This window comes from Bidens hawaiensis, unplaced genomic scaffold (genome assembly GCF_021521415.1).
Source record: "Bidens hawaiensis isolate Kalapana, Puna unplaced genomic scaffold, B.hawaiensis_p1.1 tig00017051_1, whole genome shotgun sequence".
Lineage (NCBI taxonomy): Eukaryota > Viridiplantae > Streptophyta > Magnoliopsida > Asterales > Asteraceae > Bidens > Bidens hawaiensis.
The window spans coordinates 471,970-490,938 of record NW_027492582.1 but is presented as its reverse complement, the minus strand read 5'-3'; the positions used below and the strand labels follow the sequence as shown (position 1 = coordinate 490,938).

General features: G+C 32.9%; 1 long non-coding RNA gene across 2 annotated transcripts; it reads right to left on the bottom strand.

The window, feature by feature from the left end:
- Positions 1 to 5,497: 5,497 nt before the first annotated feature.
- LOC143552938 (uncharacterized) lies at positions 5,498 to 6,348 on the bottom strand. 2 transcript variants are annotated; one of them, XR_013138734.1, is made up of 3 exons: positions 6,302 to 6,348; positions 5,993 to 6,077; positions 5,498 to 5,592 (listed from the first exon to the last, which is right to left on the bottom strand). It is a non-coding gene; the product is annotated as an uncharacterized LOC143552938 (long non-coding RNA). The 2 variants fall into 2 exon arrangements; XR_013138735.1 differs by having other exon boundaries at positions 5,993 to 6,071.
- Positions 6,349 to 18,969: the final 12,621 nt, after the last annotated feature.

The following is an 18,969-nucleotide window of genomic DNA, read 5'->3' as shown; positions in this document are numbered from 1 at the left end:
AAAAACTCATTCTTGTTTATGTTAAACTAATGGTATTGCCTTACTGGTTAGTTGAAAAAATCACATCTTAGAAAAATACAGTGCTTTTTAATTATATTTTCTTTTAAGGAACTTTGTAACTTTGCTTTCATAGTTATTAATGAATTCAAATCGGAACTAAAGGTTTTCTAATTATAATTATTCAAACCACAAACCAAACTAGAACCAAACTGTTCGTAACGGTTTGGTTAGTTTCAAATTTTAAGGATTCGATTTCGGTTTTTGAAAATAAAAAACTATGTCTAACTGTTTGTCTCATGGTTTAACAGAAAGTCAAAATCAGACCGAAATGCCCCTATGCATTTTATATAATGACGCACATAACCATTAAGTCACTTGAACGAATTCATTACCTTTTAGTTTAATTTATACAAATATATAGTAACATATGTTTTGTAAAACACATTGATATTTTGTTTGCAAACTTACACGTACTAACATGTTATTTATTTTGTTTGTCAACAGGGCAATTGCGAAGTTTTCTATATGTCAGAACTATAAAAGCAGATGCAGTAGATCCAACTTTATGTCAAACCGTAGCAAAGTTTTCTTAAGGTTTTTACTTGGGTCAAACAATGTCATGCAGGTTGCTTTAGGCAGCTCTCATTCAAAGGAGATGAGACCTTGGCTTCACAAGGTCTACAAGGTAACCCTATTAATACTCAAGAAAACCGTGGTGTGATTATAATTTTGTTATGAGTTAAGCTCGGATTGTTTAACTGGTATGTTGATTCATTATAGTTAAAGCCCACGGTTAAACCGAACTCGAGTTCAATTGTTTCAGCTCCTTAAGTTAAACGAGTTGAACTGATTCAAATCAGTTTGTAAACGACCAGAGCCGATTTTAAAACTCTGACTTGAGTTAACTTTGATGTCAAAATGATGTGAACTAAATTTATCAATATAAATATATTAAAATTTCATAATTTGAGACTTGAACTGTTAACAATATGTGACCCGAAACCAAGATCAACCTGAAAGTGACTTGAAACCATAACCCTAACCAACTTTGTGGCGCTTATTTAAATTTTATTCCCGAAACGTTTCTGAAGTTTGATTATATTCAAAATACTAAATATACCCTTGCCTGCAAATCTGCACTAAACAAGTTGCACAAACATTTTATTGCAGCCAATTTATTTAAATAACACATGTTAAACTGATTACATTTCTTTTGGCCAACAAATAGAACTATTCTCAACTTTGATTCGTATGTGAAGCCAAGCCGCTCGAGAGCTCAAGAATTATTGGCTCGCTAAAATCATTAATCAAACCAGCTTAAACGAGCTCGAGCTTAAAAAATATAAGCCCCTGATTCATTAATAATGATAGCTGTGGGCGCGTTGGATTAACAGTTGCAAATGACGTGCTTATCGGGCCGTTATAAAATTGGAAATCTTACAAATACTATTCTTAAACACGTATTTATTTATTTCATTAGATGCCTACAGTTTGATATTTGATTGATTGGAGATTGCTCCATAGAATGGAAAATCGAGAGAAGCTGTTACTTGAAGGTTCTGTCATCATACGAATCATGTTGAAGGAGCATAAATGAATATCCGAATCTGCCATCATATGAGTCATGTTGAAGGAGCATAAATGCACCAACGACAACGTACAATCAGCTCAATGCAACCTGAAGGATAAAGTTTACAAGTATTTGAGGCTTTCATACACTAATTTTTTGCTTTACTCAAATTTTTCATGACCTTTTTTGGCTTTTAATCTGTTACTTTTTTTTTTTTTTTTTTTACTTTTAACATGTATTTTTTACCTTTCTTTTTTGCCTCTAATAGGAACCAAAATGCCTCTACAGACTGCAAAAGTTCCTAATATGGATGATGAATAAGCGCCAAAAAAGAGAAAAAAGGTCTGCTCACTTTGCAGACGGCAGAGTGGCATACTGCTCCCCATTCAACATGTATTTGAGATTTCTTAACTCAAGGTATGTGCTAATTTCTTTTTTCTTACATAATAGTATTACTGTTGGTACCTTTTGTCATATTTATGGTTTGATGATTTGTGTTAACTTTATATTTATAGGTTTGGGATTTTTGGACTGATGACATCAGTCATGGTAATTATCTTAAGTCTTGTTTTACAAAGAAATCAAAATATTAGATGGTTTGTGATTTATTAAAACTAAACTAGACTCAGTCGTAACGGGCCTTAAATTTTTAAATAAATATACTAATGAACAAAAATGAATCTAAACGAACAGCCATAAACGAGTTTAAATGAATGAACACAAATGAACATGTTGCATTCATTTATAAGCCTAATTAAATTATGTTGTAATAATATTGTTTTTGCAATCATAATTGGTCAACCTAAATTAACTCGGTTTGTTTTAGCCTACATAAAAAATGGCCCGTATTAAACGAACCGGTTTTAACCCATTACCCAACCTGGTCATCTTGTTCGGTTTTTATAATTTTGATGTTTGCTAATTACAGCCTCATACAATTAAGATTAACATACCAGAGCAGTTAGCAGCACTACAGCAAGTTCAGAAGGTGGTCTGAAATTTGTGTTCGTGTATAAAAGACTTAGAGTTCCTTGAGAGAGATCCACAGGGAGGTTATGAATTATGATACCATTAAGGTATTCTTGTACTTTTCGAATTATGATACAATTAAGGTTTTCTTGTGCTTTTCTCATTGTTTATCCAATGGGATGTGTCTCATGTGTTGGGTTCTTCAACTTTAATTTCTAGAATTTATTTCATTTAATTTTAATAATTATCACATTGTATATTTATGATTTGTTATGTGTGGAATGGCCGAGAGCGGACTTTATTGATTTACAGATTGTACTTTTCCTGTTAGCGCGCGGAACACCAACACAATCCTTTGTTAAATGTCTGCGAGCTCCTTCTTCTTTCGTGAAAGCATACGAGAAAAGGAACCGCGCTAGTCGGAATTTGGGGAAAGATAGAGCACAAAATGGAGTTTCCCTCTTGGGTGAGGCTCACGTCCGGAAAGAATCTCAAAGGGCTATCTGATCTGATCATGGGGGGGATAGCACAAGGGTTTAAGGCATTGGTTTGTTAAATCATAAGATATATACTGATGGACTTGTAGCTATCTATTATGTTATATATAAAAATCTACAGTTTGCAATCTTTATTTTATTTAGATTGGCAATAGTCAATTTTATACTTAGTTGTGGAAAAAAATTCATATATATATATATATATATATATATATATATATAAAACCCAATTTTAATTCGAGAATCGCAAAGATATTTGCTAGGCAAATATAATGAAAGAGAAAGTAGGTTATCTATACGTGATTTTCATATACGGTATGACTAAATAAGCTATATATGTACAACGAAAAATGTATATCGCACCTCTTTACCTACTAACATTTTTATCAAGTAAGATCACTCACTATCTATTCATTGTCTTCGTCATTTATATATATATAAGCCTCCTAACTTAAGACTCTAATTGAAAACTTTCCACCGCATCAAGAAAGCGCTATAGGAGTACAATACAAAAATCCCGCTATGAATTGTTGTTCCCACCGTATCGCGCGAGTTCCTTACTAATATGTATGTATGTATGTATGTATGTATATATATATATATATATACTAGTGAAAAACCCGCGCGATGCGGCGGCGCCGACAGTTTATAACACGCTACTCATTTTCTGTTATATTATCAATTCTCTGGAGATATATATCATATGATATTTCTTTTAGTTTTCTTTTTCTTTTTTATAGCATCGATGTGTTCTATCCTATAACTTTTTTTTAGCCATTTCTTAGCATAATAAAAAAACACTATCTAAGCCGGCAAGCAATGTATTGTTACGAGCCGAGTGGCTTTCAAGCATATAACACAGACAATCTATTATCAACATCCCAAATCAGTTGCACATTGACTGATAAAATAATAACAAGGAGTAATGAAAAAGATGTTTCAATTGAAAGAAGCTCTCACTCACCCGCTTACATGTTATACAAAATAATAAAGCTACACAATTTTTATTTCATTATTTTTCAAATCTAACCTAGTAACCAAACTATGACCTTCCCACTTGGTATCTATATGTATCTCAGCCATTGAATTACCATGGGTCAAATGTACAACATACTACTCCAATCTGAGTTATTGATACATGGCCTGCAATTGCACCAATCTATGGCCATGTTAAAACATATCACAATTATTTTAAGTATACTTAGAACTATACTATTTATTTAAATTTAAATAAAAAGGGGGCAATTAAAAAACGGGTCAAATGTACTTTCAATAGTTGAATCATGTCATTTAGGTAATTGATTCCACTTACTAAAATCCGCGGAATAAGAGCGGTAAGGCTTTCTGGATTCAACCCATCTTTTCTGGGCCTTGGATATTAAGCATGTTGTGCATCATACCTTGGTTTCAAGCAATAACTAATGTTGCGCATCATACCTTGGTTTTAAGTAATCCGCAAACTGGGTGTAGTCGAAAAGCACATGCAAGCAACTGCAAGTATGCCAAAGAGCAAACTTGTGAATCTCAAGTGAAACCAATGTTACCATCATTCCCATTGCATTCATCAAGTTAAGAAATTGAAACACAATGCAGAAAAATCAAACAAAATTTATTAACAAAGGATATAGAAAAAATTTAAATATTTTATTACCAAAATGTATCAACATTGAAATGAGAGATCTCACTATAAAATTCAGGAGCATAGTAATAAAAATTTTATTACCGCATATTTGTACTTCAGAGTTTCAACACACACCTCCACTGTAACAACCACTGCCCTAAACATACAAAAAAGACCAATTCATTAGTTAATCAGATAAACGCAATCGTTGGACGATAGTTTTAAAATTTTGGCTCTTTATACCAAATAGGAATGTTCACGTTTCAATTTAAAACCTTGAAACCACCCAAAATGGTCACCGGTTTGGTTTCACGGTCAGTTTAGAAAAATAAGATTATACTATAATTGTAATTGGATTGGATTAGATGACAAAACTTGAGTAACTACTTGTTATTTGGTTATTCATCATATTTGGGTTATTCGATTTGAACATATTCATATTTTATTAATTTGAAAACTGAACCCAAAACTAAATTAACAATCCGGTTACGGTTCAAAACCAAATTTGTAATTCAGTTCAATTTTTATTGTGTTACATTCGATTAGCGATTTAACCAGCCTAGGCAGATTTAGATCCTGGTTTGAAACCAAACATAAAAGCTTAGGTTTAGTTCTAATCGTTAGTTCAATTTGGTTAATCAAATTTAAACAAATGAACGCTAACACCTATACATACTACATATTACATCTTAGGGGTACGTATGATCAAAACTAAAATTAAGCCTATTTTTTGTTAGGAGTGTTTAAATAAAAACCCATGTTTATTTGGTAAAGATCATGGTCATGTTATCAGTTGTGTGTTGCCACCTATGGTGATGGTTTATTAGTTCGATACTTACATGAATCTTGTTTGTACCTTTGGCGTTGTTTTAGCAACATCAAGCTCTAAAATGTTTAAATTCTTTAGCATCACATATGAAGTAGGTCGAAGTCTCCTAACAATCAGAATAACGTATATACTTATTTTTAAAAAACACTACAAATAAACCACAAGTGCAACAAGATATGAAAATGTTGGAATCTTAAATAAACTGATATGGAAACCTATAATACTTGGTTATATTTAAACCCGTTTGTTTATGAATAGTTTGATTTATGTTGCATTAATATAACAGATAAGTCAAGTGTTTTGCAAAAAAAAAAATCAATAAAAAGAGGTGAGTGAAGCGTATTTGTATCATTTAAATAAATTTATGTGTGTGGGACTAAAACATTTGCTAATAAAAAAACATCGTTAAAGATAAACTAAAAACAACTATCATTTCAGATTTTCTTTGTGCAAATTCCAATGTTTTAGAAAATTAGCATTCCGATGCTAAATACGAAAAATGAAACCTGTAATTGAGCTTCTTTCACGCTTGGAGACAGCGATAATCCATGCTTCCGACCCATAACCAAATCTAACTCCTTTAATCTACAACTATATATCAATTTATGTTTTAGAAAAACTAATAAATGACCACTAAAATTCAAACAATGAATATTAATAAGCAATACCGGCTAACCACATAAATAATATTTTAATTCAGTTTGAACAAAATTAGGTCACAACAAAACATGATAACTTTAAATTAGCTTTGTAGAAATGAAAACAAATCGGGAAATAGGATAAGTGAAGAAACAAAATCAATAGAATTGACTTACAGAGGGGAAAGTGTTACTGGTGTATGAAATAAGCATACACATCTTTCCGACGTCGTATTGTTTGTTTTCGTTCAGAGAAGCCCCATGATTAGATATTTGCTGCACAAAACAAAGTGTATGTTAGGAAAAATTGTCGAATGAAAGCAGTCTATGAATTACATGGAAAACCCCTTAAAAAGATCAACGATTATGGGTCAAATTTAGCCGTAAATGAGATTTCTTCGAATGAAAATCTTGGCGGTGGCTAGGGTTTTGAGAGGGAGAGAATTGGGGTGACAATGAGACCGATGATGGAGTAGAATAAAATTACGGTTCAGCTACCTTTTGATTTAAATTTTGAAATGTGAGGAAGGGGTTTATGGCTTTATTAGTTGTACAAGATGAATAAGGACTTGTACAACTCTTAAAATTAAGAGTTTTTAACAAAAGATCATTTTGTCCATCCTATATATATTATAATATAGTGTGTGTGTATATATATATATATACACCTCTATATAGGGTTGGGTTCATTTCAGAATTGGTTTTTAGCGCAAAAAATGCGACAAGACATTTGAAGCAATCACATTTTTTCACTTTTATTTTTAATTGTTTATATACAAGGGTACAATAGTAAAATGTGAATTGATTTGTTTTTGGTAACTAATACTAATTAAATTGAATGTAAGTTACATCTCATTAGCTTTTTTAGTAATTGGTATTTATCTTATCTTTAATTATTTTTTTCATCATGAAGTTGAATTGTGTTATGACCATATTATTATGCGTTGGGTGGTTCTGAATTAACTACGTTATGAATTAACTAATTAGGTTATAGGATATTTTTTTAAATGTAGTTAGGTAACATGATTTTGTTTTTGTTTATCTGGTTTGTTATATTAAACAACAGATACCTACACAAGCATATCCATATAAATACATACATTAACTAATGTTGGTTTATCTGGTTTGTACGTACTGTCACCAAAATAAATATCTTTAAACAATGTGTTTTGTTAGATTCATAAATCACATATTAGCATTCACATATTATAACACATACTACATATTATAATATATATACAAACACATAAAAATTTTTCCCTACACAGATTGATTGTTATATACACAAATTAATGGTCTATGTAAGTAAGAAAATAATATACCTACACAATCTTATAGACCGTCTACACAGTTAATCGCACATAAGTCTGTATTTTTTATACATAAAATGTGTACTTTTTATTGTTATTTATGTAATTGAAAAAATATTTAATAAAATTTAGAAAAGTGTAGGATAAATTAATTAGGTTAATATTTTCCTACACATACTAGATATACCTTATGATACAATGCATATACACAACAAAAAAATAAATTCCCAACATAGATTAATTATTACATACACAAATTAACGGTCTTTGTAAGAAAAAATAATAATGTACATACACAATGTTACAACCTGCCTACACAGTTAATCCTACGTAAGTCTGTTTTTTATACATAAAATGTGCTTTTTTGTTGTTATTTCTGTAACTAATACAATACATATATAACAAAAATTTCCCCTACACAGATCAATCATTGCATACACAAATTAACGGTCATTGTAAAAAAGAAAAATAATGTACCTACACAATGTTACAACCCTCCTACACAGTTAATCCTACATAAGTATTTGTATATAGGGATTTTTATTATTATTTATTTAACTAAAAAAGAATATTTATTTAATTACATTTAGAAAAGTGCAGGATAATTTAATTAAGTTATTTAAGTTTATGAGAGTTATTTAAATTTAGTAACTTACAAAACACAAATGGTGACAATTGTGCCATTTATCATTAAAACATTTCATAACTCTTTCCATTTAATTACACAATTGCCCATATAATTTTAGACCATTGATTTCACCAAATCAATGGTGTAAGATCACTTCTTGCACTTCTCTCTATAAATTCATTTCTCGCATGAACCATCCCCTATATATATATATATATATATATATATATAAAGGGGATGGTTCAAGAGAGAAATGATATTACTGAAAGAAATGCAAGAAATGAATATGGGCTACTAGTTTTGTTTTAAGTTTTAAATGCTTAAAGCTAAATAAGGAAAATATTAATCATTCTTTTTCTTCAATTAATATAACTAATAAACCATAATATTTATCTACTTAGTTAATATAACTAATTAAATTACTATAATTGAAAAATATTAAGAACTCATTTATATTTATAACTCATTTTTTGTGTCTTGAATTTTTATCTTACACAAGTATAATTTATTCATACATTAAAATTTCTTTTTATCCAAACCTAATTTCTTTCAACTCAATATATTAATATCCATCAACACGTACTTACATTATAATGAATAATACCAAAAAACTATTTTACATGTGTTTGCATTAGATTTCAACAAAAAACATACAACCTACACAAAAATGTATAATCTACACTTGTTCTAAGAATAAGACAACATATAACCTACACACGAATAACAACATACACACAAATTCTTCATCAATAAAATACATACGCACACAAAAACACATAACCTACACCTGAAATACATATAATCTACACACGAAAATTTTATCTTACGCAAATACAATTTATTCATACATTGATTTACCAATTTCTTCAAACTCAACATATCAATGTCCATCAACACGTAGTTACATTATGATGAATAATACAAAAAACTATCTTACACATGTTTGCATTAAATGTCAATATTAAATATACAACCTACACAAACATATAACTTACACGTGTTCTAAGAATAAGAAAACATATAACCTACATACGAAAAATATATAACCTACGCATGTGTTGGATATGTGTATCTTTGTGTAGTTTATATAATTGTTTATGCCGAATTACATATGTAAGTTGTATGCTTTTTGTATGTCGAATTACATATAATTGTTGTACTTTTTATTGCTAAAAACAAATGTAGTTTATATAACTTTGTGTAGGTTATATATTTATTGTTTACATTTCATGGACACATTTGTATGATATTTTTTTTAATTATTTATGACAATAATTTTTATAGGCGTGCCAATTGAAAAAAAATATATATTATGTTTTGATATTTAGTGTTAAAAAACACGTTGATATATGTTAATAAATTAAGTGGAAATTATTTTTTTAATATAAAGAAATAGTATTATATGAATAAATTGTATTTATGTTGAATAAAATGAAGAATGTGTAAATAAAAAATGAAACTAAAGTAATGTTTTTATCTTTTTAATTATTATAGTTAAATTAGTTAGATATATTAACTAAAGAAAGATTTATTATGGTTATATTAGTTGTATTAATTGGAGAGAGATAGTGCATTTATTGTTGCATTTACATCTTTTTTATATATTTTTAAATATTTGAAACCTAAAATAAAACTAGTGGCTCATATTCATTTTTCGCATTTCTTGCACTAATATCATTTCTCTCTTGAATTTAAACCTATATATATATATGTATATATATTAAAAGGAAGATGAACGTACTTAATAAATGAAAGAAAAACATACCTTCATTAATCAAGGTAACTCCGTTAGATGTTAACTAAACAAACGCGGCTAGCTTATCATGTAGGTTTAATTAACTAACTTACAAACTTAGTTCTATTAGTTAGTTGCACGATTAGTTAACATATATATATGCTATATAGTTCGCCGTGCACAAATAAGGAAATGGATTACCGATAGCTCCGAACGTATAGCCCCTTTCTCTGTTTATGTTTTTGGGGTTGCGTGAATAATCAATGTGGTAGTTTGATATTATATATTGATTGATTAATAGTATATTTGGCATGTAGAATGTGTACACCTATCAAATTATTTATATTGGTACGTTATATATATAAATATGTATATATATATATATATATTGTATATGCGATATGTGTAAGCAGGTGTATGTATGATATGTGGACTCTACGTATGACATGGTAAGTTAGCATGGTAAATCCCTTTACCTTCTGTTGGACATAGACGCGGCATGTGATAGTGTAGTTAAGGATTCCGGACCTTATACGTGATATAGATGATAGACGTCAACGTAGATAAGGACTTTGAACCTTATACTTGTTGTAGATATAGATGTCAGCATAGGAAAAGACTGCGGACCTTATATGTGCTGTAAATGTAATGTGGTAGCATATGGGAGGACTGAGGACCTCGTACGCGCTATGATATAGGTGTCAGCATAGGGAATAACGGTGAATTTTGTACGTGTTGTTAATGTATGACGGTATAGGGAAAGATCACGAACCGTGTACGTACCATGAATGGTGAACATAGGTAAGGACTTTGGACCTTGTACGTGTTCACGTCCTTGAGCATAGGTATAGATGGTGGACTATGGACATACTCTTGATTGGCTGAAGTAGGGGTAGAACATGAATGTGCTAATTTTGTACGGTTTGAATGTTAATAATGTTTGGATAAATATATGAATGAGGAACATTTTAAGAATGGTATGAGAAACTTCGGATGCGTATGAGTATGAATGTCTAAGTATGACTTGTTGCCTGTTAAAACTAGAACTCACTCAACGTAGTTGACTTTTAGTATGCACGCAGGTAGTAGATCAAAGAAATTAAAGGTGCTTGGAGTGCACACAGGGCTATCCACACGGTGCTGGCATCCAAAGAGCCATTTTAGAAAGAAAATTTTATATAAATGTAGTTTATTCCACGAAATTTTTGTAAACTCTGATAATTAAGTTGTGTTCAAGTGTAAATCCAACTGTTTACTAACGTGCGCGGCTTTGGGGCCTTACAAGTTGGTATCAAAACATGAATTTGAGAGATTTAAACATCCTTAATGCTTAGATTCAAATAGAGAATGGGACCGAAGAATGAATGCCAACGTGTATAGCCGCGTGCCGTTCAAGCAAGCTCGGTAATGTAAGGAAGTTAGCTTAATTACTAGAAATAGTAGTATGTGTTTATATGTGATTATGTGAAATGTTTTAATTGATCGTCTAATTTTTTAAAACTAGAACCTAGCACAAGTGGAATCACAAAGGGAAGTGTTTAGGACACGGAAAGGAACATGATTAGTTAATCACAGCTGGCCACTGTCATTAACTGTTGCCTTACTATACTTGTACTAAATAGTTCTTAGAGTGACGATGTTTGTGTTTTCTTATAGAATTAAGATGGCTGGTGCAAAAAAAGATATTGGGCAAGGAGGTCGTACGACACGTCATGGTAGGCCACGTGTTAACCATATACCTTCCGAATAGCCGGTTACTGACACTAGAGGTGAAAGAAGTGCAACTGAACTTGATGAAGGGTATCAGCTTGATCCTTCTATCCAAGCTGCCATTGCTCATGCTGTAGCAACTACAATAAAAAACCTGCAACTGGATAAGCCTGAAGGGAGTCATGTCAGAACTAACGAGCAGTCTGGATAGAATTCTATGAAAGATGATGAGAATGAGAAAGGTAACTAGAGTGAGGTTAATTCTGTGACGGTTGGCAAGAAGGAGGGTCGTGGTGGGTGCAACTACAAGTCGTTCAAGGGTTGTGACTCGTTGAAGCTGACTGGTGTGGGGGATGCAATCACTACTCTTGAATGGATAACCGCTATGGAAAAGGTTATCCGGATTAGCGCGTGTCGTCTGGATCAAGCGATGAGTTATGCTACTCAGCCGTTTGGTAATGAGGCTATATTCTGGTAGGAGACTGTGGAGCAGAGAAAGACATCGGGAGGGATTAAGGCTATGAGGTGGAATGACCTGAAGAAATGGTCATGAAACGTTTTTGTGCTAACGATGAGGTAAAGTTTATGAACCTGAAGGCTGGAAGGTTGACACACCGCGAGTACACTACTGAGTTCAGTCTGTAACATCCGACGTTTTTAAGATAATAAATAAAGAAATATTGTTATTTAATTATGCGTGTTTAATTTTCGTGAATAAATGATAAAACAATATAAAAGAGTGTAAGCTTAAATAGAGATGGACTTATAATAAATTATGGACTTAGGGTGCTAATGGGCATAAGGTCCATGGGCTTAAAGAATATAAATACCCCTTAAACCCGTAAACCCTAGCCACTTTCCATTTTCAAAACACACACACACACACACACTCAAAACACACACTTGAATCTAAGAAATATTGCAATAACAAGTCCAATCCGATTCAAGAAACAAGAAAGACGTTCAAGGTCTAAAACCGATTCTAGGTACGTTTCAAGATCCAAACTTGTTCATTTAAGTTCAACTTGTTTAGTAATCTCTTAGATCTAACAAAAATAAGTCGGGTCCTTTCATAAACCAAGATGAACGGTTTTAATCCGATTTAACCGAGTTGGATTTATAGGGTATAATATTAATGGTGAAAGTAATATTAATATAATAAGAAAATGTGTGTTAATGATAAGGAAAAAAACAAATTTTAATAATAATAATAATAATAATAATAATAATAATAATAATAATAATTGGGAAGACAGTAGCAACGCACATCCATAATAATAATAATAATAATAAAGGAAGAAAGGTAAAGAGGAAAAGAAAGGAACAACGTGAAGCATGTTAAAAAGAATTAAAATGGGAGTAAGGTCATAAAATGTACATGCATCATGGTGGTTTAAGCTTTGTTGTTGGAATGGTGGCACCTGGGTTCGAGCCAAGCGAACAACGAGCAGCATGAATTTTTTTGGTTGTTTAATGAATACATAGGGTTCGAGCCAAACGAGCAGCATGAATTTTTTTGGTTGTTTAATGAATACATCAAACAATGTTTGGGCCAGTCCACAAAGCGAACCCCGAAGCCCAATATAGCGAACACTCAAGATCCAAAACCTGAACACCGAACCCGATTCATCCTATTCGAACTCCGAACACTAGGACCCGAACCCGAATAGCGATTCACACCTGAACCCAATCCCCGATCAGGAAAATCCGAACAGTAAACATGGTCCAATACCCTAGGCCTGATCAAATGAAACCATTTGAAGGATTAGAAGGTTTGGGCCTGGTTCTCGGGCTTGGTTTAATCAGCTCAATGACCTGTGGGCCTAATCGAAGTTAAATAAGCTGATCCAAGATAAAAAGAACCAAACTAACACACCTCGTCAATTACGCTATGCCCCGCTAACTTTTAAAAAAAAAGATGAGTTAGCCAATAATATCTGAGATGGTAGGGACCAGACCCTAATAATATATGAGATGGTAGAGATAGTTATGTATGTAGTTTGAAAGTATGAAAGAATGACTTATATTATGTATGTATGAACGAAAGGTAAACATGTTAAGTATCTTCATATACATATATGCAAGAATGTGAATGTAATGAATGTTGTCTGATAAACTAGAACTCACTCAGCGTTGTTGACTTTTTGTATGAACGCAGGCAAATAGAATAAGACAACTGGCTTGAGGAGCACACATGGATTAAGAATAAAGAAGCTGGCATATGAATATTTGAAGTTATTATGTTTTGTGATGTTTGAACTTAAAATACATGTTTGAATGACTGTTTAAATTTTAGACTTATGTAACGAACGCTTGAGGTTTTATTAGTTCCGCAAAAATTTTTAATTCACTCTGATATTTAGAACTATGTTTATGAGTAAATCCAACGTCCAATGTAGGGCACCGAGATCGGGGCCTTACAAGTTGGTATCAGAGCATAAGTTCGAGAGAAATAAGCATCCTACATGCTTAGACTCGAATAGAGAATGAGACTACAAGAAATAAAATAAAACGATGTCAGTTCAAGAAAGCCATGTGTCGCTCAAGCAAGCTCGGTACTGGTAAGATGCGTGATTAATTTCATGTGTACTGTAAGAATATGTAAGAAAGCTAGCTTGATTACTAGAGATGGGAGTGTGTGATTATATGAACTATTTGATTGTCTCTATATAAAAGTAGAACTAGCACACGTGGACTCACAAAAGGAAGTGTACAGGATACAGAAAATAACGTGATCAGCTAATCACAGCTAGCCACTGTTATTACATGTTAGCTGATGTACATAAAATTATACATCTTTTTAGCATCAAATAACCTCTAAAAACCGCAACTTCTATCAAATAATATAGCTCAGAAGGCTACTTATCATATTAAAATGCAATTTCAGGTAAAACCAAGCCTTAAACGAAGAAACAAATGAAAAGACGAATAAAAACGAAAAAAAACTCAAGAAAACCCTCAACCACAGGGCCGTGCCTCAAGAACCACACCCCCATTCTTCTAAACTCTAGAAAAGATAAAAATCTACAAGAAAAGACAAACACTGGACAAAGAAGCACGGGGCCGTGCTTAAGCCACCATGGGGGCGTGGTCACCTTCCAGATAAGGCAAAAAGAATTAGCACATGTCGTTAAAAAGCACGGGGCCGTGCCTCAGGAAGCACGCCCCCGTGGTGAGTCATCATGTACGATCTGACAGCATTTAATGCAACTGGACATGGGGCCGTGCCTCTAAGGATACGTGGTCGTGCTTACCTTCTCATACTGCCTATAAATAGAGTAGAATGTTGCGTTGATCAAGGGTGCTTGAAGAAAATCTCTATACGGGTTTCTATTATAAAAACACTCACATTACACTCATATTGAAGATCTTGTGAAGAGTTTGAAGGCTTGGAGGTTATCATCATCATCCATCATCATCAACATCATCATAATCTATCATCATCATCATCATTAAGAAGGGAGGTTTATCCACATTTGGTTAGATTTTCTAGTTTAATCATGTGTTTGTTATCATCATCTCTTTTAATGTTCATAACAATGCTTATTATGAGCTAAACTCCATTACCATCTAAAATTTATGAAGAAGCCTCGTTTTACTTGATGATTATATTAAATATGTGATTTAGTTTAGTAAATTACATGGTTATTTTGCAATTATCTTTTGATGAGAAATGTTTCACTATCTTAATTCAACAATTCAAAGTTGGTGATTAACAATCATTCATGATCGATTCATGTTCTTGAAAGAATGAATACTTTGATAATTTATCGAAACATGGATCCTTATATTGTACTTAGAAATGATGAGATATAAGTTATGATCTATTTCTCTAGTTTTGATAATTCTGAAATAACATCGTTAACACGATTGCTTAGGTTATCATGCTAGTTAAAGAAATCATATGTTAAAGGAATGTGTAATTATAACCTACTTAGATCAACCAAGGGGAGGTTGTGTGACAAAACTATAACCACCCAAAGTTGTTAGAATTGGTATTTGAGAAATCGAAGCCAATCCTAATCTTTCTACTTTACTAACAACCTGCCAACTCAAATTGATATTCTCGTGGTAGCATGACATTAAGAAAGGGTTGACTTTAAAATGCGCATGCTACTTTCTTTTATGTCATAGGATATGCTCACTTAGAAATGAGGGGCTATTCTATCATATATTATTACGGCAAATTTATCACATGTTTACTTTATAATCATCAAGGATAAACGGAGTGGATTCTTGATCTTAGATGGTAACCTTCATATAATTGAACTACTCGTTTAGAACTTCTCTTCTTGTCACCTATATATTATATATAAGTATTTATATTTTATAAAAAGTTTGAAAATCAACCCCAAAATGATTAAAACTCTCCAATTGAACTAAAACAAAGATTCACTATTAGAAACATTTGTGTCCACGGATCGATACTCGGTTCTTACCAACACTATTTGACATATACGATAGGTACACTTTCCTATTTTGTGTGTGTTTAGTTTTAGTAGAAATCACTTTTATAGATTTAAAACACGATCTTGTGCAAAGCTAAATCTCCAATCCATAATATATTTACATCACACGCACGCAAATATCAAAGTTTTTAGCGCCGTTGCCGGGGACACGGTACGTTTCTAAGAACGATCCAAGTTTTAATTTAATCATTGTTTATAATTGTATAAAATTTTAACTTTTATTTTATTTTATTTTCTTTTATATTATATTGAATATTTTTAAGGCTAGCCTAACCTTTACTTTAGCTTAACTTATACCTTAGTTTAGTTTTAAAATAGCTTAGCCTAACCTTTAGTTTAACTTCAACTAACCTTTAGTTTAATTTAAATAGTTTAAATTTGATTTAACCCCATGTATGTCCTCTACATTCGGACCTGAGTTTGTTTCTCCAATTTCTGAACCGGAACGACTCTTTTGGCAACGAGCACGTAAACGGACTGCAGAAATCGCTGAAACAATCATAGACGATTCAGTAGACGCCACCACATCAGGAGAAAATCAAACCGAAGAAATGATGGAAGCACAAAACAATGAACCAAACATGAGCCAATATGTCAAGCCAACTCTCGAAGGCTACGACACTGAAGTGGCTCCACCCGATATCACCGAACATTTCAAAATCAAATCAAGCACCATTCATATGGTGGAAAATTCAGTTAAATTTCATGGTCTCCTCGACGAAGACCCTCTTTCTTATATATCTCGATTCTTACGAATCTGCGGAACCTTTAAAGTTCAAAACTGTTCAGAAGATCAGATCAAACTCAAACTATTTCCTTTCTCTCTAAGGGGTCAATTTTTAGAATGGATAGAATCCCTTCCTTCTGGTTCCATCACCAACTAGGACCAGATGGTTGAGTAGTTTCTCCTCAAATACTTTCCGCTTGATAAAACTGCCAATATCGAGCAAGCATTACCGGATTCCGGACCGATGATGATGAGTCGTTACACGCAGCATTGGAGAGTTACAAAAGTCTTCTGAGAATAAGCCCACACCATGGACTGAGCGTATGGTTACAAGTACAAACTTTCTTTGACGCACAATCCAGTTAAAACAAACAGGCCATCGAACAAGTCGCCGGTGGAGACCAGGAATCCAAATCACCTAATGAAGCATTTGAAATCATGGAGAAGGCAGCAAAGAATAGTTACGCTTATAATCCACCAAGATCTACACAAATACATAAAGGAATGCACCATGTCAATTCTAACACTCTTGTCACCGCATAGTTTGAAGCCCTTTCTAAGAAATTCGAACAACTTCATGCCGAACTATCAAAAACATAGATCACCTGTGATACCTGTGGAGGAACTCATAAAACAACTTACTGCAAACAAGTCATTATGGCTATGGAAGAAGTTGACTTCAACGCCCGTCAAAACAACGCTTTCAGCAACAAATACAGTCCAGGACGGAGAAACCACCCGAATTTCAGTTGGAAAGATGGAGGTAACACTCAAACCCCTCAAACCATTCTCCAAATTACAAAACCATAAACCAAAACCTTACCACTTTATCTCTCTCACCGGTAAAAATACAACACCGGTCTTTTAACGGCAGACCCTAAAGAACTGGAAACACATTCTTGCAATTTCAATTTCCTTTGCGGTATACTTTTCGCAAAACTTAGGTTGCCTCCAGAACTTAGGGAGAGAGATTTTCTCTTTAGCAATGAGGTGAGGAAAAAGTGGCGCCAAGACAAACAAATGCCACCATTTTGTGGAGTTTCCAAAAGCGCAATGAAAATAAGAGCAAAAAGATATGAACAATTGTTAAACACGATTCAGATCTTGATAATATTGATTATCAATCGTAGATCTAATTATACCTTAATAGGATCTAGTTCATTGTTATACTCTTAATTAGTGTTATTATATATATGTATTATCTGTATTATGTGTATTATGTAATAGATTAAATGAATGATTGATCGAGAGAATACTTGGACAGAGGTTTGTTACTTTATCAATCAATACTTAAATTACCAAAGGCCTAACACCTCTATATATAGACGATGGACCCAATTCGTTTCACATCCCGTAACGAATTAGATCCAGTTCGTTAACATTACAGACTCAATAAAGGAAACATAACGAATAATTGATTCGTTATGCCCCATTCGTCAACATTCCATGACGAATGGGAACATACATAACAAACTATCAGCCCATTCGTTAAACATCATTAACGAATGGGTGTTATATTAAATGAACTGGCTAATTCGTTAAACATCCTTAACGAATTAGCCTTACATTAACGAACTAACTATTAAAGATAAATATCTTTTCATTATAATAATAATAAATTACAATATGATAAATACAAAGACTCAAGGTGCCAAAACTGTGCACTTACAGACACCCCCTCGTCTTGAGCTCTTTGTCTTTACTTTACTTGAAACGCTTCAACACCCTATCTCGACAACTATGAATCCCGAACTCGTGACACAAACGCATGACACGTTGGAACTGCATAGCTCGGTCATAGTCTTCTTGGTGCTCAATCAACATCTTATCTTTGAACAGCACGTCATTGTCAGTCTCAAGTTAAAGAGCCACATAGGATCGATAAATCTAATAAAGTTAGTCTTCAAGCCTTTTCCAATGACAATGACGGCCTCACCAGTATTGTTGTCGTCGTACCATCGTTTGAACGTTAGGTGTAGACCTTGCGGGAAAGTATTCACAAGTACGTACTTCATCGTATTTGGTGGTTTTACCTTAAGCACGAGCTTCCTCCAACCCGTACGTGGATCTATCTCATCGATACGTTTAGGGATCGGGATTTGCGGATTAAAGAATTTGAACATGTGGTTTACTTAGAACAGCAGATGTTGGTGAAACCATTCCGCATTCCGATTTCCACCATGGTTCATGAAAGGTTGATTCACGAGGGTACGCACATCTCAACCGGTAATGAGAGAACGTCCGTGATGTTCTGATAATACTAAAC